Source organism: Callospermophilus lateralis, chromosome 2, assembly GCF_048772815.1.
Source record: "Callospermophilus lateralis isolate mCalLat2 chromosome 2, mCalLat2.hap1, whole genome shotgun sequence".
NCBI lineage: Eukaryota > Metazoa > Chordata > Mammalia > Rodentia > Sciuridae > Callospermophilus > Callospermophilus lateralis.
In genome coordinates, this window is record NC_135306.1 from 130,402,066 (window position 1) to 130,414,105 (window position 12,040).

The following is a 12,040-nucleotide window of genomic DNA, read 5'->3' on the forward strand; positions in this document are numbered from 1 at the left end:
AAAGAAAAAATCAAATAGAAATTAATAGAGGAGCAAAAGGAAGTCTAGTGTATTAGAAGAAGAATGGGAGAGGGGAGGGGGATGGGAGGGCAAAGTCGGGGAGAAAGGGGAGGTCATGTACTGACATAGATTTCCATGCATCTTGGAGATTGTCTGGATGAACCCAATAACTATGTATAAATATAAAGCTCTATTTTTTTAAAAAAAGAGAATTTTTTAAAGCAGTAAGCAGGTAAACAGTCACAAAACATGTACTTACTTATATAGGCCCAATAATCATTATTTTTAGTAGCATTCTAATTTAAATTCAATCACTGCTTAGGATTAAGAAAAAAAGTTATTAGAAACACTGCAATTAGCAAAGTTTCTAGATTCAAGGTCAGCATATAGAAATCTATACCATTCTGCACACCAGTTAATAATCAATTACAAAATGGAATAACAAAAACTCTTCACTTCTCTCTTTTTTTTTTTTTTATTTGATGCAGGATAATGAAGCCAGGTTCTTATATGTTCCAAACACATGCTCTACCATGAACCTCACCCCTGACCTGATTTCAAGTTTTTTAACAAGAGAAACTCAAGTTTCCAATGAAGAAATATAGACTGTAGGTGCATGAAGAAATATAGACTGTAGGTGCAATCCCAGATATTCCAAAGACTGAGACAGGAGGATTGCAAGTTCAAAACCAGTTCAGCAACTTAGCAAGGCCCTAGCAACTTAGAGAGACCCTGTCTCAAAATAAAAATTTTTAAAGGACTGGGGATGTGGCTCAGTGGTTAAGTGTCTCTGGGTTCAATCCCTGGTACCCAAAATAAAAAGAACAGAAATGACATGCACTTAATATTTTCTCACTGTATGAATAAAGAAGATGATTTTTTAAAACCAGGAAGTACTTTCTAAAGTAAAATTCATCATTTTAATATTTTATTACTTAAGGAAATGTGAAACACAAGAGTGTTCACTTTCTGCTACTTCCAAATGATGGTATCTCTATCTCAGAAAGAAGAGAAATAAAGCAACTTACCTTCCACCAACAAAATCTGAATTTCCTACAGATATACTCCAAGACCCAGAGGAACATTTCCTCTTTGTAGCTACACTTTAAACAAAACCCAAGTACCAGGATCCTGGAGTCCCACCTGAGCAATGTTTTAATCTTATTAGCTCCCAACTAATATAATCACCGAGTTAGCCTCTGGTTTGACATCCCACTTAATATATACCCACCCCCTTTAAAAAATATCCTTAATCAATCTTAAAGCTAGGAGTTTGAAACATCAGATGATGGAAAAGTATAATTCAGACAAATATTAAGCAAAAGAAACCTGGGGTAGCAATATCAATAGCAAATGTATTTATAAGATCAAAGAAAGAGCCGGGTGAGGTGGCACATGCCTATAATCTGAGGGGCTGAAGGAAGTTTGAAACAGGAGGATCTTGAGTTCAAAGCCAGCCTCAGCAACAGTGAGACACGAAGCAACTCAGTGAGGCCTTGTATCGAAATAAAATACAAAACAAATCTGGGGATGTGGCTCACTGGCTGAGTGCCCCTGAGCTCATTCTCTGGTACCCCCCCCCCACCAAAAAAAAAAAAAAAAAAGGATCAAAGAAGAACTTTAAAAAATAAAAAAGAACTAGGAATATATACAGTGATGAAATTTATGCACCTAACACAGTGCTGAGGCACAGAAAACAGACTGAAAGTCATAAATTAAAGGAAAAAATCATCAGTGATGCTGGGAATTTTTTGTTTTGATTTGGATTTTTTGTTTTTTCTAACACATTCCTCTGAATCCTATACAGAGTAGACAATAAAATTAATTGTGCTAAAAAAATGTTTAAAAAACAAACCTAACAACTTCAAACATAGCCAACCACAAATACATGACAATTGGAAAATCCTTTTCAATAAACATAAAACAATTATAAGTACATTCCAATTACAGGCCTACAAAATAAATATCAGTTAAAATTTCATGCAATCAATATATTAGGCATCCTCAAAAACAATGAAATAAAACTGAAATCAACAATAAAAGTAATGAACCCAACCATATTTATTTGAAAATTAGTATCTGTATTTTTAAATATTCACTCATCTTTTGTACACTCAGTCAATAATATAAAATTACACAAAGGAAAATGAAAGTTAAAAATAATGATAGAATGATAAATAAACAAAAGGGAAAACAAACTGTTACAAAAGTTGAGATGGTTAATAAAACTGAAATCAGACACCTTTAAAGAAAATAAATTAACTATCTAGAACTGAGCAGAAAATATATCCAATGAAAGAGGAGCATCCTGTATTGCTGGAAAATAAAAATATGCTAAATACAAACAAAAGCATTTAAGGGAGAATCCGCAGAGAAACAGAAACCATTGGAAATGGCTCTCAATGACCAGAGTTCAAATGAGTTGACCAAATTAAAGTAATTTTTTTGGGGGGTGGGGTTAGTAATGGGAATTGAACCCGGAGGCACTTAATCAATGAGCCACATCTGGAGCCCTTATTACTTTTTATTTTGAGACAGGGTCTCCCTAAGTTGTTTAGGGTCTTACCAAGTGGATGATGCTGGCTTTGAACTCACTATCCTCCATCCCCAGCCCAAACTGAGGGAAATCTACTATATGAATGAACAAAGTTTTTAATTATCAAGAACTCACCAATTTTGTCCTTTAATTGTAACAAATGTCCCACAGAAATGCAACATGTTAATATTAAGGGGAGTTGCTGGGCATGGTGGCACACATCTATAATCCCATTGACTCCCTCAGCCTCCTGAGTTGCTGGGATTAAAGGTGTGTACCACCACTTCAAGCTAAAATAGTATACAATTCCAGCCAAGGTACAAAATAAATATCTCTAACTTCATATAGATATACATAAATGATAGAATAACTTGAAAAAATGGGAGAGAGACAAATTTCTCCTGCAAAAGAATTCAAATAAATTCTGCCCTGAAGAAGAGAGCATTGTCCCTGTCCTTACTCTTGTCTTGTCCAAAGGTGCATATGGCTAGCAGGGGAAGGGGTGGGGAGTGCATGATAGTAACTCCACAGTGGAGAAACCTGACAACCACTGTTTTGGCCAGGTCAATGTGGAGTCCTGAGTCATGTTGATAATATGTACCCTGGAAATGATATGATGTGATAAAAAGGGCAGAAACACAGCTACCCCATCGGATCATAGGAAAGACATCAGAGTTCAATCAAGGGGTATCCTACAGTGTGTCAGACCAGCTCTCCCCAAAAACCTCAAGTTTCTGTGCAAATGTTTCCTCAAGTTTAGGGAGAGCCTGAGAAACTGTCAGAGCCAAGAGAGAGCTTAGGAGAGGTGAAAACTAGATGTCATGTGGTGCTTCCATCGGGATGCTGCAATAGAAAACAGACTCTAGGCTCAAGAATAGGGAGATATGTTAGGCAAGGATTCTACACTGAGCTACATCCCCAGCCCAAACTGAGGGAAATCTACTATATGAATGAACAAAGGTTTTTAATTATCAAGAACTCACTGATTTGGGTTCTTTAGTTGTAACAAATATACCACACGAATACAAGATATTAATATTAAGGGGAGTTGCTGGGCAGGGCAGTTTACAACTATGATCCCACCTGTAACTCCGGGAGATAAGACAGGAGGTTCGCAAGTCCTGGAAGTCAGGATTGGCTTGTGAAAAGCTGTTAAACATCATGCTAGGGCTGGGGATGTGGCTCAAGCGGTAGCGAGCTCGCCTGGCAAACAAACAAAGATGTTGTGTCTGCTGAAAACTAAAAAATAAAATATTAAAATTCTCTCTCTCTCTCTCTCTCTCTCTCTCTCTCTCTCTGTTTAAAAAAAAAAAGAAAGAAAATATCATGCTAAAGCTGAAATACCAATCCTCACTCTCCCTATTCAGCACATCTCATAAATAAATCATTTGGTCTTATGACATTCTGATTTTAGTATTCCCTCCAAGCAGGAATTTGTTGTTTCTTGTTTTTTTTTTAAGAGAGAGAGAGAGAGAGAGAGAGAGAGAGAGAGAGAGAGAGAGAATTTTTTAATATTTATTTTTTAGTTTTCGGAGGACACAACATCTTTATTTGTATGTGGTGCTGAGGATCCAACCCAGCGCTGCAGCGCATTCCAGGCAAATGCGCTACCACTTGAGCCACATCCCCAGCCCCCCAAGAAGGAGTTTTAACATTGTTGTATACTAATAATGATGGTCTGCCATGTCCTGCCCACAGTACCAATTTATAAAAAACAAAATATTTTTAACAGCCAGGCATGATGGCACACGCCTATAATCCCAGCAGTTTAGGAAGCTGAGGCAGGATGATTGCAAGTTTAAAGCCAATCTCACCAATTTGGTGTGGCCCTAAGCAACTTAGCAAGACCTGTCTCTAAATGAAAAAAAAGGAGGGGGGGGGATGGGGAGGTAGCTTAGAGGGTAAATGACACTGGATTCAATCCCTAGTACCAAAAAAAAAGAATTAAGTATCTTTAATAAAATTAGATACAGTTTAAAAGGAAATTCAAAAAATTAATTTAAAAAGTCTTTTTTAAATCAGGGCATAAAATGAACCATAAACAATAAAAAAAACCCAACACCTAATATAGATGACAACAAAAAAGAAGAAAATGATTTCTTTGAAAAGACTACGAAATAAATCAGTGATAAAATAGGAGACACTGCCATAAATTTATCAGAGGTCCTTGGTTTTAAAAGTATTGTTGAATCTTACCAACAACATGGTGGTAACATTTCCTCAAAAGTACAAACATCCAAGAAGGCCCACCAGAGAAACAGAGGGACCTACCTTCCCCAGCAAATTCTAGAGTTAGGTGGAGACACTCCAGCACACAGAGAAGGCTTCCTCTGCATACCTACTGTCCACAGAAAGCCCAGACCCTGAGGACCTGGTTTTATACCTGAGCTCTGCTCTAATTCTTTCAATGCCCACCTGATGTTATCACAGAGCTGAGTTCTAGAATCACCATCCCACTTAATCCAATCCCATCCACCCTCCTTTTTTTCTTAATACAATCAAATCAAATCCAATGAAGAGATTGAACATCAAGGATGGGAAAAGACAAACAGGCTAGAATTAAGCAAAGGAACCTGACATAGCAAACTGCAGTAACACTCACTTCTTAGCGCAGCCCCTCAGGCGGGAGGCTGAAGCAGGATTGCAGGTTTGATTCCAGCTTTGGCTTTGTAGGAAAACCCAGTCTCCAAATAAAAAAGAAAAAGCTTGGGAATAAAGCTCAGTGCTAAGACTTTCCTGGGTCAAATCACCAGTCCAAAAAAAAGAAAAAAGAAAGAAAGAAAAAAAAAGAAAAAGAAAAAAGAAAAGAAAAGAAACAGAAAGGTAGAAAGAAAGGGGCAGAAACAAAACAAACCTGGCATAGCAATACTAATGTCAAATAGATCCGTGGGATCAAAGAGAGATTTTCATAGCTATTGGAAAGAAAAACTCCAAAGAAGCATACTGCAGTGGTGAACTTTGGCAGCTAAACAGCCAGCAGCCAAACCTAGAGAACCAAGTCTGAGAGCCACAAGGTAAAACTGACCAACCTTCTGCCAGGCTTGGAATAGTGCTTTATTTTGACACCACTCCCTCAGAAGCTGACAGAGTAGAAAAGGAAAGAAACAATGTCATCAAGTATGAACAACTAAACAAGTTTCATCACATCATCTGCAACAAACACAAAAAGCAATGAATGAAAAATACTTTTTAATATATATAAAATGTTTGCAAAACTTTACCATGCAGAACTACAAAAAAAATCTATAAAAATTTCAGACAATATTGAGCAGTTGATCACAATTAAATAACATTGAAACTATAAAAGTGCATATTTACTTAAAATTTAATATCCACATTTCTTAAAAAAATTATTCATCTTTGTTAAACTGAGTGAAAATAAATGAAAAACAAACCAAGCAAAAGTCAATGAAGTATAAAAATACTGATAAAATGATAAAGGGGAAACAATACATGATATTGAGGTGATTAATAAAACTGCAATCTGATATTTTTAAAGAAAAATAAAATGAAGAAGCAACAACACTGATGAACAAGAAGTTTCTAGGTCTGCGCAAGGAAATACAAGAGACTGAAGCTTTTTGCATTGCCTGAAAATGAGAATGTGCCAAATGCAAACAAAAACATGGGCAGGAATATCAAAGGGAAGCACAAACCATTAATGAAAATGGCCCCAGTGATCACAGCTGGAATGACCAGGAGCAAAATGAAGACAGTGTACAATTATAATCCATGGTACAAAATCAGTGTCTCTAAGTTGATATAGATACACATAAATGATAGAATACATTGAAAAAAGGGGGAGAAGAGACAAATTTCTCCTGCAAAAGAATTCAAATAAATTCCACAGAGGCTCTGCCCTGAAGAGGGGAGCATTGTCCCTGTCCTTACTCTTGTCATTGAACAGTGACTTACTTCCAGAGGTGCATATGGCTAGCAAGGAAGGGGGTGGGGAGTGCATACTAGTAACTCCACAGTGGAGAAACCTGAAAATGACTGTACTGGCCAGGTCAACCTTGAGTCCTGAGTCATGTTGATAGGTTGTACCCTTGGTGTGATGTGATGTGATGTGATGTGATGTGATGTGATGAACAGAGCAGAAACACAACTACCCCAGCTGATCATGGGAAAGACATGAGTTCAATTGAGGGACATCCTATAGTATGCCAGACCAGATTCCCTCAAAATCCTCAAGTTTCCTCAAGACCAGGCAGAGCCTGAGAAACTCAGAGCCAAAAGAGAACTAAGGAGAGGTGAAAACTAGATGTAATGTGGTGCTTTAGTCAGGATGCTGCAACAGAAAACAGACGCTAGGCTCAAGAATAGGGAAATATGTTAGGCAAGGACTCTTCAGTATGACACAAGGGAAATCTGATATATGAATGAACAAAGGCTTTTAATTATCAAGAATTCATTGATTTTGGTTATTTATTTGCAATAAATGTACCACACGAATGCAAGATGTTCATATTAAGGGGAGTTGCCAGGCGGGGTGGCACACACCTATAATCCCATCAATTCCAGAGGTTGACAGAAGCATTGCAAGTTCGAGGCCAGCCTCAGTAATTTAGTGAGACCTTGTCTCCAAAGAAAAGATAAAAGTGGGCTGGGATGTAGCTCAGTAATACAGCATCCCTGGGTTAGATCCCCAGTACCAATAAACAAACAAATAAGGAAGTTTTATGGATATGGAAGGGGTGTTGTATGGCAGTCTCTGTTCTATGCTTAATATTTATGTAAATCTGAAACACTTAAAAATTCAATATTTTTCCAAAACAATATTAGGAAGGAAGTTTAGAAATACAATCAGGGTATTTAAAAGTCTACAAAACAATAAAATGCAACATAAATCAAATGATTCTGTCAATGATTATTTGCTTCTTACATGCTTTAGAACAGAAACAAATTGATATTTTTTAACATTGTGCAATGTAACATATTTATTGGATATTTACAAAATACATATGTACCATTAACAAATAACACAGTGAACCAAAGTGGGGCCCCATCCCACGTCAAGAAGCAAAACTTGCCCTGCACATGACTGTTCTTTTCTTCCACAGATCACAGCCCCATCTCTCTCCTAGACTCACTCTGGTCTAACTTCAAGGGCTTAATTTTCCTTAGCAGTGCAAAATTAAAATTTTGACTATTTTATAGCATTGCACAGTTTTATATAAAACATAATTATATATTCTAATTTTATATTTTATATATCTTGATATTGCTTTATGTGGGTATACTTGGTTCTGCTTTCCTACCATAAGGTGTTCAGCAAACTAAGTATTTCTGCTCTTGATGGGCATTTGGATTCTTCCCACTTTTGACCCCTTCCAAACAACACTGCTCTGAACAATCTCAGACATGTTCAATATATAGACATTTCAGTCAACAAGTCACCATATTGAGGATTTTTGCATAAGTGTTCATCAGGAATATTGGTCTGATATTTTCTTTCCTTGATGTGTCTCTGCCTGGTTTTGGTCTCAGGATAATACTAGCTTCATAGAATGAGTTTGAAAGGGTTCCTTCCTTTTCTAGTTCATAGACTAATTTGAGGAGTATTGATATTAATTCTTCCTCGTAAATCTTGTAGAACTCAGCTGTGAATCTGTCTGGTCCTGGGCTTTTCTTGTTTGGTAGGTTTTTGATGGCATATTCTATTTCCTTGATTGAAATTGATCTGTCTAAATTGTGTATGGCTTCTTGACTCACTTTGGGTTGATCATATGCCTCTAAAAATTTGTCGTTGTCTTCTAGGTTTTCTATTTTACTGAAGTATAAATTTTCAAAATAGTTTCTAATTTTCTTTCGTATTTCAATATGTCTGTTGAGGTATTTCCTTTTTCATCATGAATTTTAGTAATCTGAGTTTTCTCCCTCCTTTTTGTTAGGGTGGCTAAGCGTTTATCAATTTTATTTTATTTTTTCAAAGAACCAGCTTTGTTTTGCCAATTTTTTGAATTTTTTTGTTTCAAATTCATTGATTTCTACACTAATTTTAATTATTTCCTTTCTTCAACTACGTTTGATGTTGGTTTGTCTTCTTTTTCTAGGGTTTTGGGATGTAATGATGGAGCCCTGGTCTGTTGAGATGGAGTTGAAAAATCCCTATCATCTACTGACCTCAGAGCCTTCCTAATATTATGGAGCAATGAATTACTTGTGTGTTTATTTTGAAGTTGGTGGAAACAAATGCATTGTGCTGCCAGTTGGATAAAAATGTAGCATATATAATTACATACAGGACATAATATTTGATAATAAAAATAAATGACTATGCTCCAGGTTTATGTGTTTTCTATACTGTATTATTTATTGTTGCTTTAGAGTGTCCTCCTTCTACTTACAAAAAGTTACTGTGAACACTGTGCTGGCTGAAGCCTTGTATCTCACATTTACCACATTTATTGATTGCAATATTTCTCTCATCTTTGACCTAATCTCATATGATTCTGACCATCATGACCCCTGAGCATACAAAAAGTACTGCTAGCATTGCCAGGAAAAGGCCATATCAAGAGATGGACCTGGAAATGATATTAGAAGTGATTGGGGACTACCAAGGCAGAAAATCCGTGATGTTTTTTTCTGGCCATTCTGGCATGTCCAACTCCACTGTGGCTTTGAACTGAAACAGTAACAAAGTGGGAAAACCTGCTGAAGGATCTACTTCATTGAAGGCAACGAGACAAATCAAAATTGGAGACAGGTCTGTCTGATATGCAGAAACTTCTAATGACTGGATTAAAGACCAGATAGCAGTGGGACCTTCTCAGCACCATGACAATCCCAGCCAAAGCAAAAAGTTTGTGATGTCTAAAGAAAAACTGAATCCGATTACAATGTTGAATTTACTGCTGGCTCTAAGTGGTTTAAACTATTCAAGAATTTTTATTGATTACATAATATGAAAGGGAGTAGAGTGTCTGTGAATGCTAATATGATACAGATAGAGGATATTGGGAAATTCTAGAAAAGCTGATGTGTGGGGGAGGTTGGGGACATGGCTAACCAGAGTGTATCTTCAATGTGGACAAGCCCTTCCATTTCTGGAAACAGATGTCTGAAAGGACTTTCATCCATACTGAGGCCAATTCAATGTCAGGTTTCAAGGCTTTAGGGATAGGATTATGGCCTTGCTTGACAGCAATGTTGCAAGTAACAAATTGAAACCTGGCACAGCAAGAAACCCAGGCCTTCAAGCATATCACTAACTGCACATGCCTGCAAAGTACAGGAGCAATAAGAAGTCAGAGATTACCCAGGTCCTCTTCCAAGATGCCCTGCTGAATTACTGTGCTGTCAAAATGGAAAAGTACTGTTCAGAGAATAATACACCACTTAAGATTTTGCTCATCTAGGTTTGTACACTGTGATATTTGCACAATGACAAAATCACCTGATGACATATTTCTCAGAATGTATCTCCATTACTAAGTGTCATTATTAAGTTGTATATTAGAGGTCTTATGTACTCATACTTTAGATCTCTTGATCATAGAATATGTGAATGCAAGGGCTGGGGATGTAGCTCAAACCATAGCGAACTTGCCTGGCATGCGTGCGGCCCGGGGTTCGATCCTTAGCACCACATACAAACCAAGATGTTGTGTCCGCTGAAAACTAAAAAATAAATATTAAAATTCTCTCTCTGTCTCTCTCTCTCTTAAAAAAAAAAAAAAAAAGAATATGTGAATGCAATCTATCATGTACACTGTTTTTCAACGGTTTCACCAATATGCACATTTTCTAAGTTTGTGTGAGGCTGTTCCTTGCTCTTTACTTTTGCAACCTCAGGTAAATACCAATCTTTTTAGTATTAGTCAATCAGGGAAAGTATCTCATCAGGATTTGAATTTCTTTGATTATTGATGAGAATAGGCAATTTTTTATGTTAATTGATCTTTTGGATATTCTTTCTTTTTTAGATTTTACTTTGAGAAAGGATCTTGCTAAATTGCTTAGGGCCTTGTTAAGTTACTAAGACTGACTTTGAACTCATGATCCTCCTACTGTGACTTGAATGATTTTTGGGGGGTGGGTACTGGGATTTAACTAAGGGCATTCAAACACTGAGCCACATCTTCTGCCCATTATTGTATTTTATTTAGAGACTGGGTCTCACTGAGTTGCTTAGCACCTCACTTTTGCTGAGACTGCCTTGGAACTCTCAATCCTCCTTTCTCAGCCTCCTGAGCCACTGGCATTATAGGCGAGCACCACAACGCCTGGCTTTGAATGATATTTTTCCCCTGCTCTACAACTTAGTTCCCTCTTTCAATTCACCCATTTTAAAATATTGATCTTAAAAATTCTGTTCCCTTTTAGTTTGAGTACAAAGTACCTGAAATATTTTACCTAATAGAGAATCCCCAAATGTTTAGCCCTGTTTGATGCTTTCCTTTTATTTATTTTTTAATAGTCATTTATCAGTCACTTAAATATAGTTTATTTGATTTTATAGTTTAAAAGTCAAGGTTCATGAATATTTAAAAACATTAAATAAATATTTAATAACACAAAACTACAGAGCTGAGGAGTAGATAAGTACATTTTTTGGTTGAAAATATTTAGATTTTCTTCTTTAATTAATTATTTATTTATGCATGACAGCAGAATGTATTACAATTCTTATTACACATACAGAGCACAATTTTTCATATCTATGGTTGTATACAAAGTATATTCACACCAATTCGTGTTTTCATACACGTACTTTGGATAATGATGTCCATCACATTCCACCATCATTTCTAATCCCATGCTCCCTCCCTTCCCCTCCTACCCCTCTGTCCTATCTAGAGTTCCTCTACCCCTCCCATGCTCCCTCTCCCTATCCCACTATGAATCAGCCTCCTTATATCAGAGAAAACATTCAGCATTTGGTTTTGGGGGATTGACTAACTTAATTTAACATTATCTTCTCTAACTTCATCCATTTACCTGCAAATGCCATGGTTTTATTCTCTTTTATTGATGATTAATATTCCATTGTGTATATATGCCACATTTTTAATCCATTCATCTATTGAAGGGTATCTAGGTTGTTCCACAGTTTAGCTATTGTGAGTTGTGCTCCTATAAACATTGATGTGGCTGTGTCCCTGAAGTATGCTGTTTTTACATCCTTTGGGCACTGTCTGTTGCAGAAAGGCTCTTGACTTTCGCACTTACTGAAGTAGGCAGAGAAGTAAAATGTAGGTGGTAAAGAAGGCCTGCTGGCTTGAAGAATCAGAGAAAAAAGATAGGAATGACTAGCCTCCCTCTTCTTGGGTTTTCCAGGCATTCAGTCATCTCAACTGCAATGTAGCAAAGTAGTATTTGTCTCTTCCCTTCCATCACTTATTGTTCTAGTTTTTGCATTGGTTAATACCTCTAATTTTTATAAATAAATTATTAGCATCAATATCTCACGTGTTTTACATTGGGAAAAATACTGGTCTTGGGGCTAAGAGAGCTAAGTAGACAATTAGAGAAACCATTTTCATTTTAAGGAGTATC